The 24,291-nt window shown below is 35.8% G+C and overlaps 1 long non-coding RNA gene across 13 annotated transcripts in view; it reads right to left on the reverse strand.

The window, feature by feature from the left end:
* Positions 1–24,291, reverse strand: part of LOC141502231 (uncharacterized) — a 481,284-nt gene that overhangs the window by 48,922 nt on the left and 408,071 nt on the right. For 12 of the 13 annotated variants that reach the window (XR_012472465.1, XR_012472464.1, XR_012472457.1 and 9 more), the window contains 2 exons: positions 10,625–10,693; positions 2,601–2,745 (listed from right to left, as the gene is read on the reverse strand). This is a non-coding gene — a long non-coding RNA (uncharacterized LOC141502231). The remainder of the gene's footprint in view (positions 1–2,600; positions 2,746–10,624; positions 10,694–24,291) is intronic. The other variant, XR_012472461.1, reaches the window with a different exon arrangement.

The raw sequence follows: 24,291 nt of genomic DNA on the forward strand, positions 1-24,291 counted from the left end.
TAACACAGCAGATGAAAAACAAAAATATCTGTAATGGGAAAAATATGAGCAAGAGGGAGAGAGACAGAGAGTGAGTGAGAGAGAGGTAGACGACATGTATACAGATAAAGAGAGGCAAACGTGAGAGACGGGGAGAGAAAAAGAGAGTGAGATAGAATGAAAGTGACAGAGCAAAAGAAAGAGAGAGACAGAAGCAGAGATGGAGTGAGAAAGAGAGACATAGTGAAAGATCTTGAGTAAAATAGTCCCTCAATTTGTCAGTTACACAATTCTGCAAAGGCAAATCACAGAAACCAAAATGCCTACAGGAGCCACTGTCCCCTTAACCTTCCTTGCCTGACTTTGCCATTCAAATGTGATGGTTTGGCAGCACCAGAACTCTTCTGAGAGGAGTCAAGATTCACTGTGCCAGCCCCAGCTGTTCCAATTTCAGCTCAATCTGTTCCATACAGTTGGCTATGTTATAACAATAATGTGGCTACAACTTCACCTTTCTTTGCTGCAAAGATCATTCCCTGTCCCTCTGAGAGAAATGGTAGTAAAGAGAATATGTGCCTGAGGCATAATAAATAGAAGTCCCTGAGTAACATTGCTCAAAAATGGAAAAACTGTGCCAACACAGCCACCTGACATGTTTTCTAGCCAACAAAAGAGAAAGAAAATAAGGACTGAGCTGGTATAGAAAGAGATTTAAGAGAAGGAGGGAATTGGGGGCAAAAAGAAAAATTGGCAAGGGGTCAACATAGAAGTAAATACAAGAGAGATAGAAGGAAAGAAAGGAGAAGAAATAAAAATGGTAACCAAGATAACAAGTAATGCCACAATGATGCAAGGGTTGGCATGAATCAACATGTCCATTATCTTTACAATTCTGACACAGAGAAGGAAACAAACTTTGCAATAAATAATGGGAACTATTAAACTATTAAAATAAAGCAAAGGCTTGAGAAATTTTATTTTAATGCTTTTGGAAATTCACTTCTTCATCTAAAAACATGTCTGATCTCTCCTGTACAAGGCTCTTTGGTAACATGTTTTCAAGAGAACAGTGCTTTTTTTCTTCATTATTGTTCACACCTATACTGACTTATGTCTATTGTTTCCTTTTCTTTTTTTGATATACATATGAATCTTTTTTCAACCAAACCTGACCACATTATTTTTGCATTATGTCATTTTTCCTCATCCTCTCTCCCCATCAAATTGGCAAACATCAACTAACAAGTTGGAGCCAGAAACTCCTCACTGGTCCCTTTATCATCTCTATCTCCTGGGTTTCTTGGAACAACAACAAAAATTAGTCAATTGGAGGTGATATGGAGACATTAGTCTTTAAGAAAAAGGCAATATGATCATTGAAGAATGTATACCCCCTATAATTTTACTTTATCTACTTTAATTTTTAATATAAATTACACCCAAATTAGAAACTTTCACATTTTAAGCAGCTGATGGTCAGGTAACAAAATTTCTTCTGAGATATGTTAGGGTTCAGATTACTTCTAAAGACATAAGACTAGGAAAAGTACTAGAAAGCAAAGGCATTTGATTTGTATCCTACATTTAACTAATTCTTTCCCTTTCACGCATTTCATTCAGAAAGTAGTCTTTGAAGATATCCCAGACTACATGTAATGTTATTTTTAATAAATAGCATCTCTTATATAATCTATGTTGTTTATGAAATAATAGCTAAGCCAAGATTTCTAAAATGCCATTCAGACTTGAAAACTTTTCCATGTTGCAATTACAATAATTATTCTTACCCCACTTAGTGATAAGATTTAACTGAAAAATCTGAGTGAAGAGGGGAGCAAAGGCTAAATCATATATCACACTGGATCTTTGCTGTGGTACTACTTGACTACCGATCAGAATTCATTATAAGTCAAGGCAGCCATGGAGTCTATCCAAGGGAATTTACTTACTTAAGTAGCAAAAGTACACATTATGAAGGAGTTCATTTGCACAGTGGCGCCATGGTATGAAGCCCAATGATTGGTATAGTGAGACTTCCCTCCACCCTTCCCAGGGAATAAATCAGTGAAATATTAACCCTGACAGCACCTAAGGAAACACACTCACACCTCACAATACACACACACACACACACACACACACACACACACACACACACACACACACACACTGAGAGAGAGAGAGAGAGAGAGAGAGCAAAAGAGAGAGAGAGAGAGAGAGACAGAGAGACAGAGAGACAGAGAGACAGAGAGACAGAGAGACAGAGACAGACTCTATGGAAACTTATGACTCTTGAGAAAAATCTCTTGTTCTTTCCCCAAATCAACAGAAGCTTGTTTGAGAAAAAGCCAGGAATTAACCCTTTGCTAAAAGGAGACAAATGACTGGCAATTCCATCAGCCACACCTGCAGACTAATTACCAGCCTTTGATGTGTTCTCTATTTCTCTAGCCAAAAAGCTCAGTGGAGTCATCCTGACATTTAAAGTGCAAGGTAAAAAATAATTCATTGTGAGGTAATTTAGTGTAAGCTCAGGTCATGTCTCAATCTTGCCAAACAAATCTAAATGCCAGGGATCCTTTCCTGTTGCCTTTAGACTTCAGACAGATGTGGTTGCTCACCTGGTTGGCTCCCTTCCTCCCATTGATCCCTGCTTATTTCCTTTAGGTTTTAAGTGTGTGTGGCGGGCTGGGAGAGAAGTCTGACATGCTCAGTCTCTGGCTGCTCCAGCTCCTTCCTGGCAGTCACACTTGGCCTCGATAGCTCCTGGGAAGAAAAAGAAAAAAATAGTAATGGCTAACATTTATATAGGGCTTTAAAGTGCAATATTCAGCAGACTGGGATAGATCTGTGACTTCTCATCCAGAGTAAATATGGTCTGCCCAATCAGAAAAGCAAAAATAGTCTTTGAAGTCGAGACCAGTTCTCACATCATAGACTTACCCAATCCAGTGCTAATGGTGATCCATATCAACTACATTTATTGACTATGGATGTAAAACAACAAAGGAACATCATGAAATTATATGCAAGCATGGGGTTGTGACCTGGCTAATCTATATCTCCTCTAGAAGTATTCTACACAGAGTAGGCATTTAATAAAAGCTGAATATGTTGAGATGAGATGATGGAGAGAGGTAAATTTGTATGTATATGAGTGTATGTGTGCATGTAAATACATACACACATACACCCTTGCATATACATTTTTCTATTTTCCTATTTGTCTGTCTTTCTATCTGAACCTATTATGATGATTAGGTCAGTGATTTAAGGGACTGGAGACAGGAAGACCTGAGTGCAAATTAGTTCCAGACACTAAATGTGTGACCCTGGGTAAGCCATTCAACGTCTGCCTCAATTTCATTAAGTGTAAAATGGTAATCCTAAAAGTCCTACCTCACAGAGTTATTAGGAGTACCAAATGAGAGATCTGTAAAATGCCTAGTGTAGTTGGCATTATTAATTGATTATTAATTAATAATAGGTCTTTTCTCCACTTATCTATGCATGAAAAAAATTCAGGGAATCAGTGTAAAATCTTTGTCTTAGTTGTTTATTTTGTATAAATTATCATTTAACTAAAGAAAATCTGATATTATTCTTTAAATTAATGTTGGTAAATTTTCCCATTCAAGGTGAGGGGAAATATGAGCTAAGGACATTAAAGGTGGGGGGAGGGAAATTGGTCATGGAGAAGGGAATTAGGGAAAGATATTGGATCCTATTCACTATTTTCAGACCAATGACAGGTGGTTTTCCTAGTTCTGACTCTCCAATTTCACCTAAATCTATCAAATAAGGATAATATATTGAACAACAATTGCACACTAAAGATAAGCTTCTTATGATCCTTCAACATTTTTTAAGCAAATGTACATTTCTTAGAAACAGATAGGAGAAAAAAAGTAATAGTTGGAATGGAGGAGGAAAAGAATGCAAAAACAAAAATGACCCCAAAAGACAGAGGGATTTCTAAAAGGCATCATTTACAGAATTCAACTGTGCATGTTGAGAAAAGGCAGATCATTCATTCAAGTACATATGAGTTTCCAAGAGATGAAATCTTTTCTTCCACCTGCAGCTATTGTATATAACAAGTTTTGATTTTTACAATTCCAATTTGCAACCAAAAAAATGAAAGAAAAAAGATTAAATAATAAAAATGTGATTAGATATTTTTTTGTTAGATACTTTTCTTTGCCTATCTAAAATGATTTGTGATTTTTTTGGACCAGTGACAGAATTGACCATGACTAAATCATCCTCTAGTTTCCTTGAATCAGAACATTATGAACACTGCTTTCAAGTTTCACTTTTTTCACAGTTGTATTTTTTAAGTGGTCTGACATGTTTCTTTTCTACAATTCTCTATCCCATTTGGGGAACCAATTTGTTTTGGAAAACAAGGATAGCAGGCATTTAGTCGCTCCATTCTAGTCATCAGGGCAACATCTCATCATCAATATGAGTGTATTTCTTTTGTGACAGGGAATAGAAAATTCTGCTTCATGAAGCTCCTCATATACCAATTTTAGAGCAATGAGACCTCAAGTTAGTGTTCTTAAGATGATAGTCCCACACCTGTGCACTTCAGTTCTTCAAAAACAGAAAAACCTCCCAAATTTAATCCTAACATTTGGAGACTAGATATAGTTTGTAATGCTAAGAACATATTTTCCAAGTAAATATGATGGGCACTGATTTTCCAGTTTGCCCTACTAGAAAAATAATGAACACTATTTATCAGCAGTTACCTGTCAATTATAGACCTCATGTTGCTCTGGTATTTGTGATTTACTGCAGGAAAAACATTGATTCCCCTAATGATGGTGGAAAATCCTGCTGAATTTTATATAATGTAGTTGAAAGATAGTAAATCAAAACCATAAAATATCTTTCATACTTACATCTTAGATCTCTCAAAGTTTCACACAGCAACAAACTTTTTGTTTTGTTATAAGCTTCTCAGGACTTTCAAGTGACTTAAATGTGTGTGCACAGTAATACCCCAATACATTATAAACCCCTAATTATGCAATTTGGGTTCTCTTTAAAGGAAAAGTAACCATAAAGTACAACCCTTGATGAAGAATCTGAAATGAAGAAGAATTATGAATAGGTAGGTGACTAGTGATAGTGTGGCAATATTGATTCATACCTCAAATGAGTATTTACTTTGTTCAAATTAAAATTTTTGAAAAGTTGTATCACCTTTAGAAAAATAAAATGAAGATGCCACAAACAGCATCTTCACTTATATCTCATTGTTGGTGCCATCAATTAAGTATGAAAGCTGTTACTCAGAAAAAGGAGAGGGAGGATCAATTGTTTTTCATTCATCTCTGACTCTTCATGACCCATTTGGGATTTTCTTAACAAAGATATTATAGTAGTTTGCCTTTTACTTCCCCAAGTCATTTTACAGATGAAGAAACTGAGACAAATAGGGTTAAGTAACTTTCCCAGGGTCACACAACTAATAAGTATCTGAAGTCAAATTTGAACTCAGGAAGATGAGATTTTCTGACTCCAGGTTTGGCCCTCTATCCATAGAACCACCTAGATGGACCAGGGAAATAATATCACCCAATCAAAAACCAGAAGGCAGAAAGGGTGAGAAACCTTTGGGTACTATTTGGTTGAGTTTTTTTAGTCCCCACTCGCCCACTTAAATTAAAGGGATTCAGCTCCTCTTACTATAGAAATTATAATTGGAAAGGACATTAGAAGTCATTTAGTACAACTCCTTAATTTCACAGATGAAGAAACTAGAGACCCTGCTGAGGAAAATCATTTGTCTAAGGTCACAAAACTATTTAGTGGCATAGGAGTACCAGAGCTGAGATCTCTACAATTCCAGTCTCCTTACAATAAATGATGCTGATGAGATTAGAAAACAAAACTTTTTAAATCTTGAGAAAATGGTTATTATTTGACAAAGATGCATTACATCATGGTAGTTTTTATTAGCAAATTGAAGTCTTAATTTTTTTCCCAGACCAAGAATCTTAGAAAAGGAGAAAAGGGTAGTTGGTTGTGCTTGCTTATCATTTCCTAGCCTTAGAGAATGAAAGATTCTGAAGAAGAGATATCTTCAAATGTGAAGGAATACAGATGACCAAATAGAAAAGATAAATATGCTTTTATAAATCATCATAGGAACCACAGAGGCATCATAAATCACAGCCATGAAAGCTTTAGTCACTTTCAACCTACTATATGTGGTATTTCCTTTAGTTGCACTATTTAATTTCCCTAAGGTTTATTTTTTCATCATCCTACATTTAGACTAAGGTTGCATATGCACTTATGCACACCTTCACCTGCTCCAAATTTATAAGGCAACTATGCCCAATTTAAACATTGTTTTCCCTGAGTGAGCCATCAGCAAATAATACACCCTTCCCTATTTTCTATTCTCTAATTTTCTGATTAAATTTACTTTATTGTCCTCTAAGTCTCTTTTTAAACTGTTTAACACTATGTGTCACAAGTTCATTTCTCAAAGTTGACCATGATTTATTGTATAACAATTAATGGAAAAATATAATAAGTTTAGGCCTACACACACACATACACAAAATCACTAGTCAAATTCAGCAGAGTTAAGAGTCTCAAACAATTGATCAACAAAAATTCATTAGAGATGAATGCACCAGGCACTGGGAAAAGGGAGACAAAACTATAAAATAGTTTTTTTCCTCCAAGAATTACCATGAGACACAACATGCAATATGAGAACATATAGAATAAAGTTAAGGTATCTTTTGTGGGGGGGGATTAGCAAATATTTCCTATAGAAGGAAGCACTTGAGCAAGGTTCTGGGGAAAAGGGAAAACAGGGGCTTTTGCATTTGCAGGCATTATTCCAACACATGTACCCAGAGATCAGATAATCCCACTGATCATCTTCCATATGAAATTAAATACTATGAAGGAAGAGTTCCAAATGAAGTATGACTTAGAAGAGGAATTCTAATGGGAGGCAAGAGTAGTGATTTGGGTGTGGTTTTTTAAAATAATATTTTAATTTTTTCCCAATTACATGTAAATGCAATTTATTTTTTTAAATTGTGAGTTCTAGAGGCAACTAGGTGGCACAATGGATAGAATACCGGCCCTGGAGTCAGGAGTACCTGAGTTCAAATCTGGTCTCAGACACTTAATAATTACATAGCCATGTGGCCTTGGGCAAGCCATTTAACCCCATTCCTTGCAAAAATCTTAATAAATAAACAAATAAACAAACAAACAAATAGATAAATAAATGAAGGAATGAATGAATAGACAGACAGACAGATAGATAGATAGATAGATAGATAGATAGATAGATAGATAGATAGATAAATGATAAATAAATTGTGAGTTCTAAATTTTCTCCCTCTCTTTCTAACCTCTTCTCTCCCACCTAAACAGTAAGATGAGTTGGGTTACCTATGTGCAATAACTATACAGCTATTTGATATTTTATTAAATCCAGAACCAAAGGAAAGTAAAATTACTTTCCAGGAATCCTCTACCCACCTACCTGCCTAACTATAAAGGTAATCACAGGTTTAAAACTGAAAGGAACCTTAGGAGTCATGTTCTCCTGCCACCCCTCCCTCCTTTATTCATTGCCCTGAGGAAACTCAGGCTCAGAAAGTTAAGGCACTTGATCAAGGTCACACAGTTAGAAATTAGAAAATTAGACTTGGAATAGGGAAGGTGTGAATTTAACTCACACCTTCCCTATTCCAAGTCTAATTTTCTTTTCACAACATCAAACTAGCTCTTGATAGATAATGAATAATTCAAACTTCAGAGGGCCTATGTTGAAACATAGGCCCTCCTCTTGGCAGAGAGATGACAAACAATATTTGGACTGACTTGTCAGAAATGGATATTTTGTTAGTTTGCTTTGCTTAACTCTACTTTTTTATTTTAATGACAGATTTTTTTTTTGGGGGGGGGGACTGTTGAGGAAGGTCTCCATGAGGAGATAGCCATGCACAAACACATCAAGAAAACAATTTTAAGTATCTGGCACATTCTGAAGCTATAAATAACCTGGACAAAAGAAAACACTTGTGCTTCAACATTGCCTCTCCCAAAACCTGACCATTTATATATTTACTGGGGACTAGCAACATATTGCATAACCAAGGCTAATTAGTATAGATACTTTTTCTTCTTGACATTAAAGATCAAAGGAATGAAAGGTTTATACCCTTCCACCTAATAATATATTAACTTAAGAACTTTCTCTAGAAACCTACAGTTAAAATTATCTTTGTGACCAAAATAACTAGATAGAGAATTGGAAATATGGAGATTTAAAAATAGGGATTTTTTCAAATAACTGGGTAACATAATAAAAGTGATAGATGTTCAACTCATCCTTATAATTCCATTATCTTTGTGAAATGAAGAGTTTGGATTTGATAAACTCTAAGGCCTCTTCTGGATCTAAGTCTATGATTCACAAAGCAACATATAGGAAAGCAATGTCCTCTATGAGGATAATTATATTTTTCCCTAATAAAATAGCTAAAATATGTCAATAATTTAAGGGTCTTGTCATTTGAAAGCTGTAGGTTCTCCTTTCTCTGACAATTATCATGTGCTCCAAAACTTAATCCCTAATCTGTCTAGTTTAGATACCTTGTTAAGCAAAAGTTAGTTTTAAAAAATAACATTCAATTTAAATCCAGAAGACCTTTGAACTTTGAAGACTGAACAAAAATCACACACACAAAAAAAGTGGTCTTTTGCTAATCCTCTACTTCTTTCCAGGTTTGTTATCACTTCTTCACTGAGAACTCAGCATCACTTCCAGGTCACCACAGATTTCTAGTGATGACTTTGATTATAGATTTTATTCAATCTTCAACATGTGTTAAAATTTAAAGGATAGTCTGCATAGTTCAACCTCTAATTTAAAAAACCCAAGTATACTAAATTCAGTTGCTATTTGACCTAAGATGTTTAATCAATAGCTAAAGTAAATTGCCAGGATTTTGATAAAGAATAATAAATATTTCAATGTCAAATTCTCCTTTTTGATAATCTGGGGAAATATGGTTAAAATGTAATATAACTTTATAATTGAAGGTCAGACAAACATTTTTCAGGGAGAAATTATTGACTCACTACATCTTTAAGAAAATTGAAGTTGCAAGTAACTGAAAGGACAATAAATTGATATTTGGAAGGTAGCAAAATTGCTAATGATGACTTGCATGTTGGAAATGGCTTTAGGAGGATAGATAAATTATAGTCAACAGAGATAGGAGGCAGACAATAGAGAAAGTAAATAGACAGAGTGATAAAGGGATAAAGTGAGAATGATAGAGAGACAGATATGTGGATATGAATGTAAAGGGGGAAAGAAATGATCATTAATGTAGAGAGTAAGACAATAGATAAACATATTGATTACTGGACTACTCTTCAAGTTACTATTAGAAATAAAAGGTGGCATTCAGGGGATCCTCTATGGAAAGTTATACTAAAGGTAATAGATGAGAATCAAATGTATGGATCAAATAGGATAGAAAGGCTGTTATCTATGTAGTTGCAAAGAGTACCTGTATTCTTTAGATTATAAATTTACTTTAGAAAAATGATAATGAAAAATTGATATACTTATGAGAAATAGAATAAATATCTTTAAGTTATCCCACTATTGAACAGAATCATAGACTTAGAACTGGCAGGACCATTAGAAGCTGTAGAGTCCAGATCTCCTCATTTTGCAAATGAGAAAACTGAGGCCCAGAGAGGTGATGTGACTTGCCCAAAGTAACACCTTCAGCAAGTATCCAAGATGGGATTTGAACACAGACCTCTTTGATTCTAAGCTCAAAGTTTTGTTACATGAGATAATCTTCTATTGTAAAATTTCTCAATAAAACTACATTTATTTAAGTGATTTTACTAATTTTCGAGATGAGCTTGAAGAACTGTCTGACATCAATCTTTTTCAAATTGGTCTTTCTTATCTAAAATAGCTATGAGGTGATTTTCTTTACTGATTGTTTTAAACACTGTCAATCAAGCCACATTCTAAACTCTCAAAGGAAAACAAAACAAATACATATGCAGTCTAGATGGTGCTCTAGATCTACTGTAGAAAGACAGAAAACATAAAACTATATCAATAACACATCTGGGAAATGCCTATATTACCAAAATATACAGTCCTCATTTATGAACTCTCCTAAAAATACCCTTAAGCGTAACACATTTATTCAGATATCATAATTTAATAATCAACCAATATTATTTAGTTAGAACTTACCATATGTCAAGTTCAGTGCAGGGCACTGCAAATATAAAAAAAAAACAGTTCCTGTCCTCAAGGAATATTCTTCTATTGTGGGAAAAAAATTCTAAAACTTGTGTGTGTGTGTGTGTGTGTGTGTGTGTGTGTGTGTGTGTACATAAATGAATACAATATATTAATTTGGGTGGGTAGCTGGATAAGGAAAGTCCTTATGAAGAAGCTAAAATTTGACAGAAATAAGAAACTTCAATAGATAAGGGTGGGAAGGGAGTATATATCACAAAATGGAAGATGGCTAGAGCCTTGCCATGAAGACTGGAGCTAGATTATTCAACACAAGAGTTTTGAAACTCTTAGCAAAAAGTAGAAACTTACTATTTTTGTTCCACAGTCTACAGATTAATGTTTCTGAATAATTCTGAGTTCCCAGAATCCTTCAAGAACCTGAAAGATAAAGGAGACTTATAAATATTGGGAAGGAAAAAATGACCAATTCCATCTTATTTTCCTTAATATATTTTATTTTCCTTATTTATAATTGAATACATTGAGAAACAATGTGGTAGAATGGATAGAGAGAGCTGTCCTACCTCCAAAATATACTGGCAGTATGATCTTGGGTAAAATAAGTCATTTTACCTCACTGCTCAAGATCACTCTCTAAGTCTACAATTTTATTTTTATTTATTTATTTATTTATTTATTTTTACAAAGCAAAGGGGTTAAGATCCTACAGCAAGTAAGTAGCAAGCGTCTGAGGTCAGATTTGAACTGACTCCAAGGCTGGTACTCTATCTACTGCATCACCTGAGACACTAAATTACAGCACAACCAAATGTTCCCTAAAGCAATGAAATCACCTATTCAATTTTTCCAGTTTATATGATTCAATAAATATATATTAAATACTTGCTATATGTAGACCACTATGCTAGATGAAAAACAGCATTTAAAAGAAACAGCCCTACTCTTTCAGGATTTTGACAGCTGAGTTGCCCAAATTACTTAGGAGAAGCAAATAGAATTTAGAACCAGAAGGTTAAGGTTCATGTCCCTAGCCTGTCACTTTCACTTTTTTTGGTTTTGTTTGGTTTTTGTGGGCAATAGGGTTGTGACTTACCCAAAGTCACACATTAAGTATCAAGTGCCTGAAATAATTTTTGAACTCAGGTCCTTTCCGCCCCCCCCAAGAGTGGTACCCTATCTACTGAGTCTCCTAGATACCCCTAGCCTGCCACTTTCTGACACTTTCTTTTATTCATCTCTTTTTAAAATTTCTTTTCACCTTTAAGATACTGGGGTACCACTGTAGATCTCAGTTGTTTCATATGTAAACTAAGGGAGTTGGACTAATTAACTTTTTTTTATGTTTTTGCAATGCAAATGGAGTTAAGTGGCTTGCCCAAGACCACACAGCTAGGTAATTATTAAGTGTCTGAGGTCAGATTTGAACTCCTGACTCCAAGGCTGGTGCTGGTGCTCTATCCACTGCGCCACCTAGCCACCAGACTAATTAGCTTCTAAATTAGCCCTTTCTACCTCTATAAATTATATAATTATGGAACAGTATATTCTAAGGGGTAACTAGGTGGTGAATACAATGGGAGTCAGGAAGACTGATCTTAATGAGTTGCAATCTGGCCCCAGCCACTAGCTGGGTGACCCTAGGCAAGTCACTTTACCCTTTTACCTCAGTTTCCTCCTCTGTAAAATGATCTGGAGAGAGAGAAATGACAAGCCACTCGAGTAACTTTACCAAGGAAACCACAAATGAGGAAATGAAGAGATGTAAACAACTAAATGACAACAAATATTATTCTAAACTTTGTGAAATGCAAAGGCAGGGAAGAGGGTTTATGTTCATTAGGAATGTATGAGAAAAACTTAAAATACTCTTGCCAATGATATGTAAACCTACCAACAATTCAGGGCATAGGAAATGTAAAAAAGAAACCTGTTCCTGGTGATAGATCAACTAACAATAAAGTGATTTATTCAAGAGATAATGTTTATGTTGGAAAGATATAGAGGACCATAAACAGTATTTATACTACTAGTTAAACACAAATCGGTATCTCATGCAATAGACAGCTCCAGCAATGGTTCACTAAAACCCTACAAATAATATCCTTGTTATAAAAAAAGAAAAAAAAAAGATAGTTCATTAGATGCTTCATTATTGGTTTTGGGGGATTGTTTTTTGTTTGTTTTCTTTGACCAGCATGTTTTTATTAACTATGGGTCTCAGGAAAATGTTTTTTTTAATCCTTTGTTCTCAAAAAAGAACAAATTCTAGAGTGACCCTTTTCTAAGACCTTCAACTAACTAACATAAAAGAGTCAGAGATCATACCACCATGCAATTTCAGTCCTGGGGTATGTTTCTGCAGATCAGTTCCTGACTCTCCTGTCCATCACCCCTCTACTACACCCCTTTAACAACATGTAAGCCCATTGAAGGCAGGGTCTATGTAGTTTTTTAAATTTTAAATGCATAGTTCAGTGCTAGAAAGAGAATAAAAATTTAATAAAAGCCTTGTGTTTATTTGTTTTTAAATATTTTAAGAAGAACAGTATAGCACTCCCTTTGGCATTTAACTAGTGGTATAAAAAGGGTTTATGGCCTTGTATTTTCCAACATAAACATTTTCTCTTGAGTAAATCATTTTGGTGTTAGTTTATCTATTAGCCTGTACAGTTTTCTCTGTTACTCTTTCTGAGATCTTGTTTGATAGGGAAGTATGAAATTCTTTGGCAATATATTTTTAAGATTGCTCATTCAATCATTTATTCTTCCAATAGAAACATGTATTCAAAGATGTCTCCAAGCTAGTCAACCTCTCCTCTCCAGACCAACTCTTCTCAGGAGGCAGAAATTCTGTGCAAATTAAAGAAGCATTTGTGCCCCTGAAAGTTTCCAGAGGCACAGGTTCCCTTGATTACATAGTCATAGTGAAGAAAATCAAGACATAATATTTGTGGCATTTAATAAAATAGAAGAAATTTAATAAAATATTTTTCATTTATTTTCCCTAGACTTTTGTCCATTCATTCTACAACATTAAGCCTAATTCTAAGAAGGAAATAAGATACAATTGGAGAAATAGGTTTGGAAATCAAGAGTTATTCCAGGGCTTTAAATAGAAATTTGTTAATGGAAATGTCTACAAAAATGTCTAACACTGAAAAGAAGAAGAAAGAAAGAAGGAGGAGGAAGAGAAGAGAAGGAGGAGTTGGAGGAGGAGGAGGAAGAAAAGAGGAAGACAGAAAAGGAAGAAGAGGAGAAGGAAGAGGATTCTGGACACACTTTTAGTTTTAATCTGCATTACTTAACATTTTCTACATCATTTTCTTAAGACTCAAAAACCAACAAAACAATACATAAAGCAAGAATTTGTTGCATTTGAATATTTCAGAGGGGCAAATACAAGGAAATTTAATTCAGAAGCCAATCCTGGCTGCTTCCAACTCATTCCAAGATCATACGAGACTGATCAGGTATAGGAATGAATGCATTTACAAAGGGGGAAAGTATATACAGAGCAGGGAACCAAGGACAGACTCATTTCTTTCTTCTCTGAGGAGAAATTACTGCTCTCATCTTTAAACCACTGTAGATTATTTCCTAAGTTAATTTAACTAAGAACAGGAATGGAAAAAGTACAAGATTTTAAGTCAGAAGGTCTGGTTCTGAATTAACATTTCTATGTCCAGTTTCCTTATCTGTAAAATGAAGCTCTGAACTAGATGACCTACCAAGTTCATTCTAGCTATGAATATATGATTCTATGAACAGTTTGGAGAAGGAAATGGAAATTCATCCAGTATTTTTGCCACAAAGAATTAGGTGCAATTAAAATGAATGAATAGCAAAAAATGAACAGTTTGGGATTGGAGTATATTGATCAATCATTAAATTCTGGTCCAAATTTAATGATGTTGAACTGTATGTAATCATGCAGGGGAAGAAAATAACTCATATGAACCTTCTCACTTATTAGAGCAGTTAGAAGGGGCATATATAAAGAAGGCATAGGAGGGAGTTGAATATAAAATTATAATATATTATAAAGATGGAGTCAATGGGCGAAAAAGGAATACACTGGGAGAAAGGGAAAGGAGAGGTAGAATGGGTTAAGACAGTTCATGTAAAAGAGTCAATAAAAAGTTTTTGTAATGGAGTAGAAGGAGGAAGATGGGGGGGGGGGGATGAGTGAACCTTCATTCTCATAGGAAGTGGCTTAGAGAGGAAATAACATACACACTTAATAGGGTATAGATATCTATCTCACCCTAGAGGAAAAAGGAGAGCAAAGGGATGAGAGAAAGGGGACGTGGGAGGGGAGAGGGTATAGGTGAAAGAAGAGAGGGAAGATTGTGGGAGAGGGTAGTCAGATACAATATACTTTTGAGGAGGGACAGGGTGAAAGAAGAGAGAGAGAACAGAATAAAGGGGAGTGGGAATAGAATGGAGTGAAATACAATTACAACTATAAGAAAAAAAATATTGAAGCAACTTCTCTGATGGACTTATGATAAAGAATACAACCTATTCCAGAGACAGAACCAATAGAATCTGAATACAGACTGAAGTACACTTTTCCCCCCAACTCACTTTATTTTTCTTGAGGTTTCTATATCTTTGTGGGGGAAGGGGGGATTATGTCTACTTTCACAACAAGATTATTGTAGTAATGTGAAAATCAATCAATAAATAAATAAATCATGAAAAAATGCTGGCCCAAGATGCAAAGGTGGGAAATATAAGAATATCTCTGAAATAAAAAGTAAGTAAGGAAATTCTGAAGTCAAATAGATCAAATTCTGACTACTTATATACAGAAAAATATTTGAATATCAAATCTTTTACTATTCCAAGTCTATCCTATACACTGCTGCCAAAATAATGTTCTTTCAGTGCAGATCTAACCATATAACTTCTTTAGTCAATCTACTATAATGGTTTCTTACTCTCACTAGGGTAACTAATATATAACCTGAGTCCTTAAGGCCATTGGCAGAAGATTCTTTCTTCAATGATGAGTATCAATGCCTTGGGCCTGTATTGGGAGACTGAGAGGAATTATCAAAGAAATACAATGCCTGGCTCTGAATTTTTCACTTCTTTCTTCAATGCTTCTCTGTCTCTGTCTCTGTCTCTGTTTCTGTCTCTGTCTCTATCTCTTTCTTCCCCCTCACTCCCAATGGGAGAATTCCTTCACTCTGCATTGTCTGGTATAATAATCTCCTATGCATACTTTGTCTGATTTCTATCTTATTATCGGTTTGGTTAAGTATGTTTTATTACTATTTACTGTGTGTGTCTGTGTGTGTGTGTGTGTGTGTGTGTGGTGTTCATTGTAGACCTGGTATTTGGAGATAAGGGAGTAAAGCCTTGGATATAAACTTAATGTTTTGCTTCCCTTAATAAAGAACAGTAATCAAGAAGTCTAGCTTGAACCTGAAAATTGTATCTCCCAAACTAATATTTATGGTAGTAGATAGATTTAATTCTAGTCCAGTATCCCTTCTCTCCAAAAGATAAGGAATTAGTAACCCTACAAATTTCAGTGTGTGCCCCAAGGTCACCACACACACATATATTAAAGAGAAATAGGACCTACATTTTCTGACTCCCATCCAGTGTTCTTTCTATTTTATTGTGCTGACTTTGTTTCCAAGAATATCAACAAGAACAAGCATTTATCATGAACTTCTTTGTTAAACTTTTCAAATATGATCTCATTTGATCAAGAAAATAGAGAACCTTGCAAGGAAAGACAATAATATGATGCTGGACCAGGGGAAAATGGTGTATAATGACTGAAATGTAGAAATTCAGAACTATATGGAACAAAATATTCTACTGTAAGACCTTAAAACTATTTGTTAATAGGTCTCACTTCTGTAGGATTTACCACAGACCACCAATTTACTACTTGTCTGTGGCTGGCTTCTAATCACAGGCTTCAAGTATTTATCATGGAACTAGGCATCTCAGTGCAAGTACTCAAGGGTATGGACAAATAGAAAACGAAAAAGAATTTTGGAGAACTGAGTGAATGATATATTAGTTGCTCTATCTAGGCAGGTAATGAAGTACAGCACACTCTCCAGTCTCATGTTCCCAATACCAACATACACTGATATGCTGGAGCAACAGACAGTAGCTGAAATACTGTTTCCTTCAGAGTCCTCGAGGTAATTCTAAGTGGTTGGGTTACCTTTTTTTCCCTAGTACTATCACTTGCAAACTCTCCTATGTTGTATTCTGGCTTAAGAAGAATTAGACAGAATTAATTAGCTTTAGAAGGGGGTACTTAACAAGCAGATATAGCAAAGGCAGCTGTTAATGAAAAAAGCATCCAAAACTAGAGGCACACTCTCCCCTTTTCCACACAAGAAAAGTCAGGAAGTAAAAGAGTTTTAAGTCTAAGTTCAAAACATCTTTGGACTTTAAAAGACCATATTTATATAGGAAATGGCAAGAATGTGACTAGTCAGAGAGAAGAGAAAGAAAAAAACCTTGCTCCCAAAAGCTTAGATTTGTCTCTGTGTCATGCCTACTCAACTCTGTGGGGAAGAGAAATACATTGGAGGTGAGAAATTGGGGATCCTGAAATCACAAAGTGATTGGTAGAATTGAGAGAGAGCAATCATTCATGAAGATGAGAACCAGGTATAGTCTTGTCTATGGAGGTTATAATCATGAGATCTATGGAATGTTCATTTTAAACTACAGCAAGATCTATGCTCAATGAATCTTGGAGTTGTTTCAAAAGAGAGAAGACTTCTCTCTGACATTACCGATGTCTTTACCTAGGAATTTAGAATCAACTCTTGGCGATGAATGGTCCCCCAGCCAAGAACCTAAAGGGCCTAAAGGGAATGATATAGTTAACTCTATAAAGGATAAGTCTAAGAAAGATTTTTGATTTTTCTATTTTTGAATTGAAAGGGGGATGATATTTTTTCAAGAGCTTTTAAAGATATAATATTTTAGTCAACAGCTCTAGTGAATCCAGAATCTGGAAGCACAGAAAAACTCCACTAACATGTGCCAAAAAGGCTCACATCTAAGCGTAGAACACTATCTGCTGTAGTAGCATCCAGTGAAGCAACTTCTGAAATTAGAGGTCCAAGAGAGGTTGTGCATTCACTGTTACACCATCTGGTAGACTGTACACTCAGAGGGGCAGTATCCAGAAGAATAATGCCTGGTGGAGAGAACTTTTTGCAAATATCATTGGAAAACACCAGCAACCCTATCAGATAGGATACATGAGCTCTGTGCCTTTAATGCCTGGGTCAATAAGTGTAGGTTTCTTGAGTGCCTTTCTATGTGTGTTCCCTAAGTGTTTCCAGTCTTCCATTTGATGGTGTGTATGTGTGGACAAGTATGCCCTAGGTCTATAGAGTAAATATTTATTGCCATTTTTCTTACCATTACATTTCAGAAAATGATTTTGCTTTGAATTTATCATGTCTTCCAGCTGCTATCATCAAGTTTACTCTGATATTAAACTAATCTCTTTCCTCTTGCATATTTCCAGATTTTCTTCTATCAGTGGGAAGTATAAAGAAAGTTCATAATAGAGTGTGAGGTGCTACTGTGCCCCATAGCCTATATAGAATAATGGAGACAATGTGGGACAGTGTAGAAACCAGATAAAGGCTGTTAATTATTCCTGAGTCAGCATTCTAATAACACTTCAAGTAATAAATGCTTCTCCTTTCTCATTCTAAACAAAATAAGAAAAACCATACTACCATTTTTAAGAAAGATAGAAAGAAATTTAAATAAGAAGTCAGTACTTGTTCTCTAGGAGCTTACTGAGGGTCTACATCATATGAGATAATATAAGAGGAATTCAAGAGGGAGAGAGTGACAATAGCTAAGAGGAGAAGGAAAGTCCTAAAAGAAGTATTGTCTCACCTGTGTTTGGAAGTAAGTTAAGAGATGTTATAAGGTCTAAGAGAGGAGGGAATGCATTCAGAACATTGGGGACCACTTTTACATGAGTTCAGAGGTGAAAGATGGGATAGCCCATGCAGGAAATGATCCTTTTGCCAGAAACGGATAGAAAATGAAATTTCAAAGTGAAATATTTATTAAGACTGATGAAGTAGATGTGAGCCAGATTGTGGAGATTTTTGAATGCCAAACTATAAATTTCAGCAATTCCATTGCTTAGAAAGGGTAGACAGTGAAGGCTATTTATTTTCCAATTGACTGTCTTTTATGCAAAGGTTGATCTTTGCTAGCAGACTAGGGAGAATCATAGGATCTTGGTTTTACAATTAGATCTTTGGGCTTCCAAGAATTCAACTCCATTGAATGACCAGATGAACTAACTGATTTTGTTCAAGTTCACATAGGTAGCATGAGGAAAGAATAAGCATTCAAACTCAAGTCCTGTGAAAAGAAGATCCACTCTCCAAGTTCTAGTATTATTTCTTTTTATATTGAAATTTTATTTTCTTTTTCCAATTACATGATATGAAAGATTTTCAACATTCATCCATATACATATTTGTAAGTTACACATTTTTCTACCACCTTCCCTTCTTATCCCCTTCCCCTCAGCAGTGAACAGTATGATAAAAAGTTGTGCATATACATTTGTGTTTAACATGTTTACATTATAGGCATTTTGTGAATGGGGAATTAGGACTAAGGGAAAAGAAAGAAAAGCCATAGGATAGGAAGGAAAAGCATGAGAAGTTTTTTTAAAAAGTGAAAATTGTAACCATTCAAATTCTGTGATATTTTTTTTTTGTTTTCTTGGGGTTTTTTTCAGCATTATTTCTGTAGCACCACACTGCCTCCTAATAAAAGAGGGCAGAAGAAAATAGTGTGAGAATTGGTTCATTATTGTACCTTTGGTTCACTCTTACACCTCAACTTTCTGAGCTCTCTGTTTTTAATCACTATTTTTGGGGGGCTCATTTGATAGCATAGATAGTGTCACCTTAGGAGAAAGGTATTGGTAAAATAATAATAATAATAATGATGAGGATGATGATGATGATAATGCTAAACAGTGCTAAAAATGGCAACCCAGTTGAGGAAGATAAATAGGGAAAATATTCATATGTGTATTAATACAAGAGTTAAGAGACAATTAGGAGAGCCATAGGTTTAATAGAAAATGAAACCTCGCTTTTCTGCAAAAAAAAAGGTATATTGTCATATAAAGATACCCCTAATTCTGAAGTCTTTCGTGTTTAAGGGTTTTAATTTATAAGAGTGGGGAGAGGGGGTGGCTAGGTGATGCAGTGGATAGAGCACTGGTCCTGGAGTCAGGAGTACCTGAGTTCAAATCTGACCTCAGACACTTAGTAATTACCTAGCTGTGTGGCCTTGGGCAAGCCACTTAACCCTACTGCCTTGAAAAAAAAAAGAGTGGAGAAAGAAGATTATCTGCTGGGGAATAGGTTGTTTGTTATCACACTCATTGTCTAAGGACATAACTTTTTAAAATTAGAATTTTTTATTGTAAAATAATGAGGTTCTTGCTTCTATTGAGAACTCCTCTAGGGCACTTAGTCCTTGAAAACTGTCACACTGCTACCATCTTTTCTACCATTGCAACACACCACAGCTGACATCTCAAGATATAGAAGTCACTAAGTGATCACTCACCACACATTTCCTGGGCCTTGGCACTCAATTGAGAGACTAAGCTCTAACCCTGTCTGACTAACTGTGGGTTCTTCTCCCACAACTAACAAACTTTCTTAAACTCTGGGACTTTAAACACCCAAACCATGGAAACATTAATAATGCCTCTCCTTCATTAAACCTTGGCTTCCTCTCCCAAACATACTCAAGGGGAACATTTCTTTACTTCAAAGCAAAAATCAGCACACAATTTAGTTTCTCAGAGTGACCCCTACACCTCTGACCAACACCTTCAATGAAAAGAAAACCCAAATCCACACAAGCTCCACCATTTCCATAATCTTTCTACTCTGACAACTACAATTATTTAACCTCAAAATTTTAGCTTTTATTTTTTCAGTTGCCGTGGGAAGGTCTGTTTTTACAGCTCCAACTGCAAGAAGTAATTGCTAGTCTAAAAAAAAAATAGTACCACAAAACAAGAGCCATGAACATAGCTGAGGAAAAGGGTCAGGCAAAAATTCTGTCACTAGAAGCAACGGTGTTAACAGATCAATTATCTGGCAAATTAATAAAGAAATTCACAAACATAAATTTATTGCCAACTAAGGCAGTTATTTTATTTTTTTTACTTTTAAAAAATTATTTATTTAAGGCAATGGGGTTAAGTTACTTGCCCAAAGCCACACAGCTGTTAATTATTAAAAGTCTGAGGTCACATTTGAACTCAGGTCCTTCTGACTCCAGGCTCTATGCATTCCACCACCCAGCTGCATCATGGGATAGTCACTGAAGGTAAACATATTTACATAGTGAAGAAAAAAAAATCTAGATTCATTTTCCTTCACAAATTGCAATGTCCACCTCTACCCCACAAATATACCTGTCCTCCTTACCAGGAAAATGTGCTACATTCCTAAGTGTGGAAGAGAACATATGGGCACAATAGCAATAATGACAATGATCTAATTTCATTATCCATAATACAAAATAATTACCCATTGGGGAATTTCTTGGTGACTTTTTTCCATTTTTACCATCAATATCAATTTACTTAGTTAATTCATTATGATTGGTAGTTTTCCTATCAGGTCCCTGGATGTTGCTAGAGGACCTTAGAGAAATAATTTTGCTCATTCATCTCATTTTTTCATATGGGCAAACTGAGGACTAAAGAGAGAAAGTGACTTACCCATGTTCACATAGACATGTGGCAATAGAACTGGGAATATAACAACTTTTGTTTCCTTTTCTTGGACTGAAATTAAGGGATCCACTGTTCTCGGTCTATAATCATATGTGTACTTTCCATTACATCCCCCTCTTCCCACCAGCAGACATGTTTTCTTCTGATGTCTTTGGATTATATCATAATATCAAACTATCATGGCGGCAGAGCTGAAGGCTGAGGACACTTTTTTTTTCCTAAGAAATGTTTTGTTGTGTCTTAACACTGAGGATAAGGGAGGAGGAGGAGGAGATTTGTTTTATACTCTGACTGCTTCCCTGACACTGTGTGGTAGGAGAGCACATAGAATATCTGATCAAGTGACCAGGAAGGAATGAGGGAAGAGGGTTATGCAATCTCCTTCCAAAGCAGTCTTTCTAAACAGGTTCAGGTTTTATCTGAATAAAACTATTAGGAATGGTTACTTCAGGGGAAAAAAAGCAAAAGGAAAGAGACTAGATCAGGGATTCTTAACCTTGAATCCACAAACCTCCAAAGCATCTGTTGATGGATTTCAGGAGGTCCATGAACCTGGATAAGGAAAAAAAAAACTATATATGTGTGTACCTATATAGCCTATTCTTCAAAAATAAGACCAGATTTTTATATTAATTTTTGTTCCAAAAGATGTATTAAGGATTATTTTCAGGGGATGACTGGAGCCAGGCAATCATTCCTGCAAGAATCATTATTTGATTTTTTTTTTTAGGTTTTTGCAAGGCAATGGGGTTAAGTGGCTTGCCCAAGGCCACATAGTTAGGTAATTAGAAAGTGTCTGAGGTCAGATTTGAACTCAGGTACTCCTGACTCCAGGGCCAGTGCTCTATCCACTGCGCCACCTAGTGGCCCTGCAAGTAGATTCTTCATGTCTTTAGCACAGTGAAGGCTGACTGAATCCCAGACTAGCTGACCTCTTTGGCTACATCACAAGACAAGCTGCAGCATTAAAGTGACCCACTTCCTTATAACTGCTGGTGTGCACCACCCGGCTTTTTCAGTTTCAAGAACAAAAATGTCTGAAACATGTTCATTATTATCTTTCTTGAAGGATGATTAGAGGTAGGACTTTCCTTCCATTCAGATGTTATCAAGTTTGTACATTATCCATGCTGTATCTGTACTCTGATTGGTCATATGGCAATGTTTCAAATTTATCTATTTATAAAGGTGACTTTTTATTTATTTGTTTGTTTGCTTGTGCAGGGTGCCTTTGAACCTCTCATCCAAAGGCGTCCACTTAAGTATTTACAAATAATTTAGATTATCATTTATTTTAAGAATTGTCAATATTATTTATTTATATTTAATTAAATAGTAATATTATTTTTTTATAATTCAATGTCTATTGTGTGTTGCAAGGGATGTATTAGAGTCCATCAAGATAATGATCTTAACTGGGGTTTATTTTGGGGGTAGGGCTTATATTATGAGCATACTGAGAGAAATCATGCTAGGTTTTATTTTCAGGGAAATATGGTATACATATAGGTATATATAATATATATGTATATACATATATATTTATGTGTATATATGCATGTACATATAAATAAGTATATGCATGTAAATGTATATGTGTATTTGGATATTTTCATTATTTGACTTTCCTTTGTAAATGTTTGTACTTTATTTTATATATTTCAAAATATTATTCTGAGAAAGGATGCATACACTTCACCAGATTGGCAAAGGGGTCCATAAAAAAGATAAATCCCCTTTTTATTAGAAGAAATTTGAAGTCTCTCATTATCAATACACTTATAAATTCTATTCTATACAAGATACTTTACTGCTTCTACACCAGATAACTTTGCCACTCCTTCCTTCAAAGACTCCCATCTTGAGGCAATTCATACTCAAAGAGGCAGAACAACATGGTTGAAACTGGAATGAGGACCCAGACTCAAATGCCATGTCTGCTGATTACTCCCTGTATGACCTTGGATAGTACCTAAACTTGCATTTAAGCTCCAATTTCCTCATTTTTAAAATCAGAGAAAGAATGACACAGCCTCTGAGGTCCCTTTTGTCATGTAATTCGTCTTTCATTCTCAAAAAGGACTGATGTTTTGTCTTGTGCTATTTTTCTAAGCAAGTTACTGAATATAATGTGGATTCCCAAATTCTTTCACTCTTTACCCACAATGCATCCAGAATATCATACTAAGGTTGATATGCATTTTGAAGTTTGGTCAAGGTTGTCTCTGGCCCTAGTGTCAATTCCTTAGCCTCATATGACCCTACCTCCTGCTTCTTTTAGTCATCTCCCAAAGAAGATAGTTCTGCCAAGTCTCCTTCACCAGCAGCAAGAAAAGAATCTAGAATTAAGGAATTTTGTAAGGAAAGAGCACTGGATTTAGAAAGAGGAGGCCTTGGGATAAAATCTTAACTGTCATTTATTGGCTTTGGGACCTTAGTGAAGCAAGTAATTTTATCTCTTGGGGCCACAGTTCCTCCTCAGGAAAATGAGGGGGTTGGACTACAATGAGATAGCTCTTAATTCTCTTCCAGGTCTAAATACTGTAACAGATGACTTAGATTAAAAAAAAAAAGACTGTATGCTAGTTTAAAAGAAGGTGAGGCTGGAGGGTGGAAACTAAAACGAGACAGTGACTTTGCCAAATTCCCAACCCTTAGCTACAGGTGGTGCCAAGCTGGTGAGGAAGTTAAAAAGGGATGGGACGGTGTATGGAAGCTGCTCCGCCCCTTTCATGACTCCTTCTGGCAAGATGTCATCACCCCCCCCACTCTCCCCCACCCCCCAGTTGCCCACTGCTAGGAGACAGGTTTCTTGCAGAGACTTGCTTAATTGGAGGAGCCCTGCCCATCCACAAATAGGTACCGCTGGAGCTGCCCGGAGAGGCTGGGCGTGTGTGGGTGGTGAGGGTGTGGTGGGGGAGATTACACAGCAGCCAGGCCAGTGGCAACACACTCTCCATCTGCAACCACAGACTTCAGTTTTAAATCACAAAGATCCAACAGAGGGGGTGCCTTCAGAAAGAACAGAAGGAAAAGGGCTTCTTCCTTCTCTCCCCCTCCTATCTACTCCCTTAAACATCTCTAACTACAAGGTTTCAAGTATCTCTGCCAGAAGGGGGAAAAGCAGTGGGAAGGAGGGAAGTCTAAAAGACTGTAAGAGGAGGTGAGGTTCCCAGCCTCTAGGCAGGAAGGGAGACTGGAAAGTCAGAAA

Source organism: Macrotis lagotis, chromosome X (assembly GCF_037893015.1).
Source record: "Macrotis lagotis isolate mMagLag1 chromosome X, bilby.v1.9.chrom.fasta, whole genome shotgun sequence".
In the NCBI taxonomy this organism is placed as follows: Eukaryota; Metazoa; Chordata; class Mammalia; order Peramelemorphia; family Peramelidae; genus Macrotis; species Macrotis lagotis.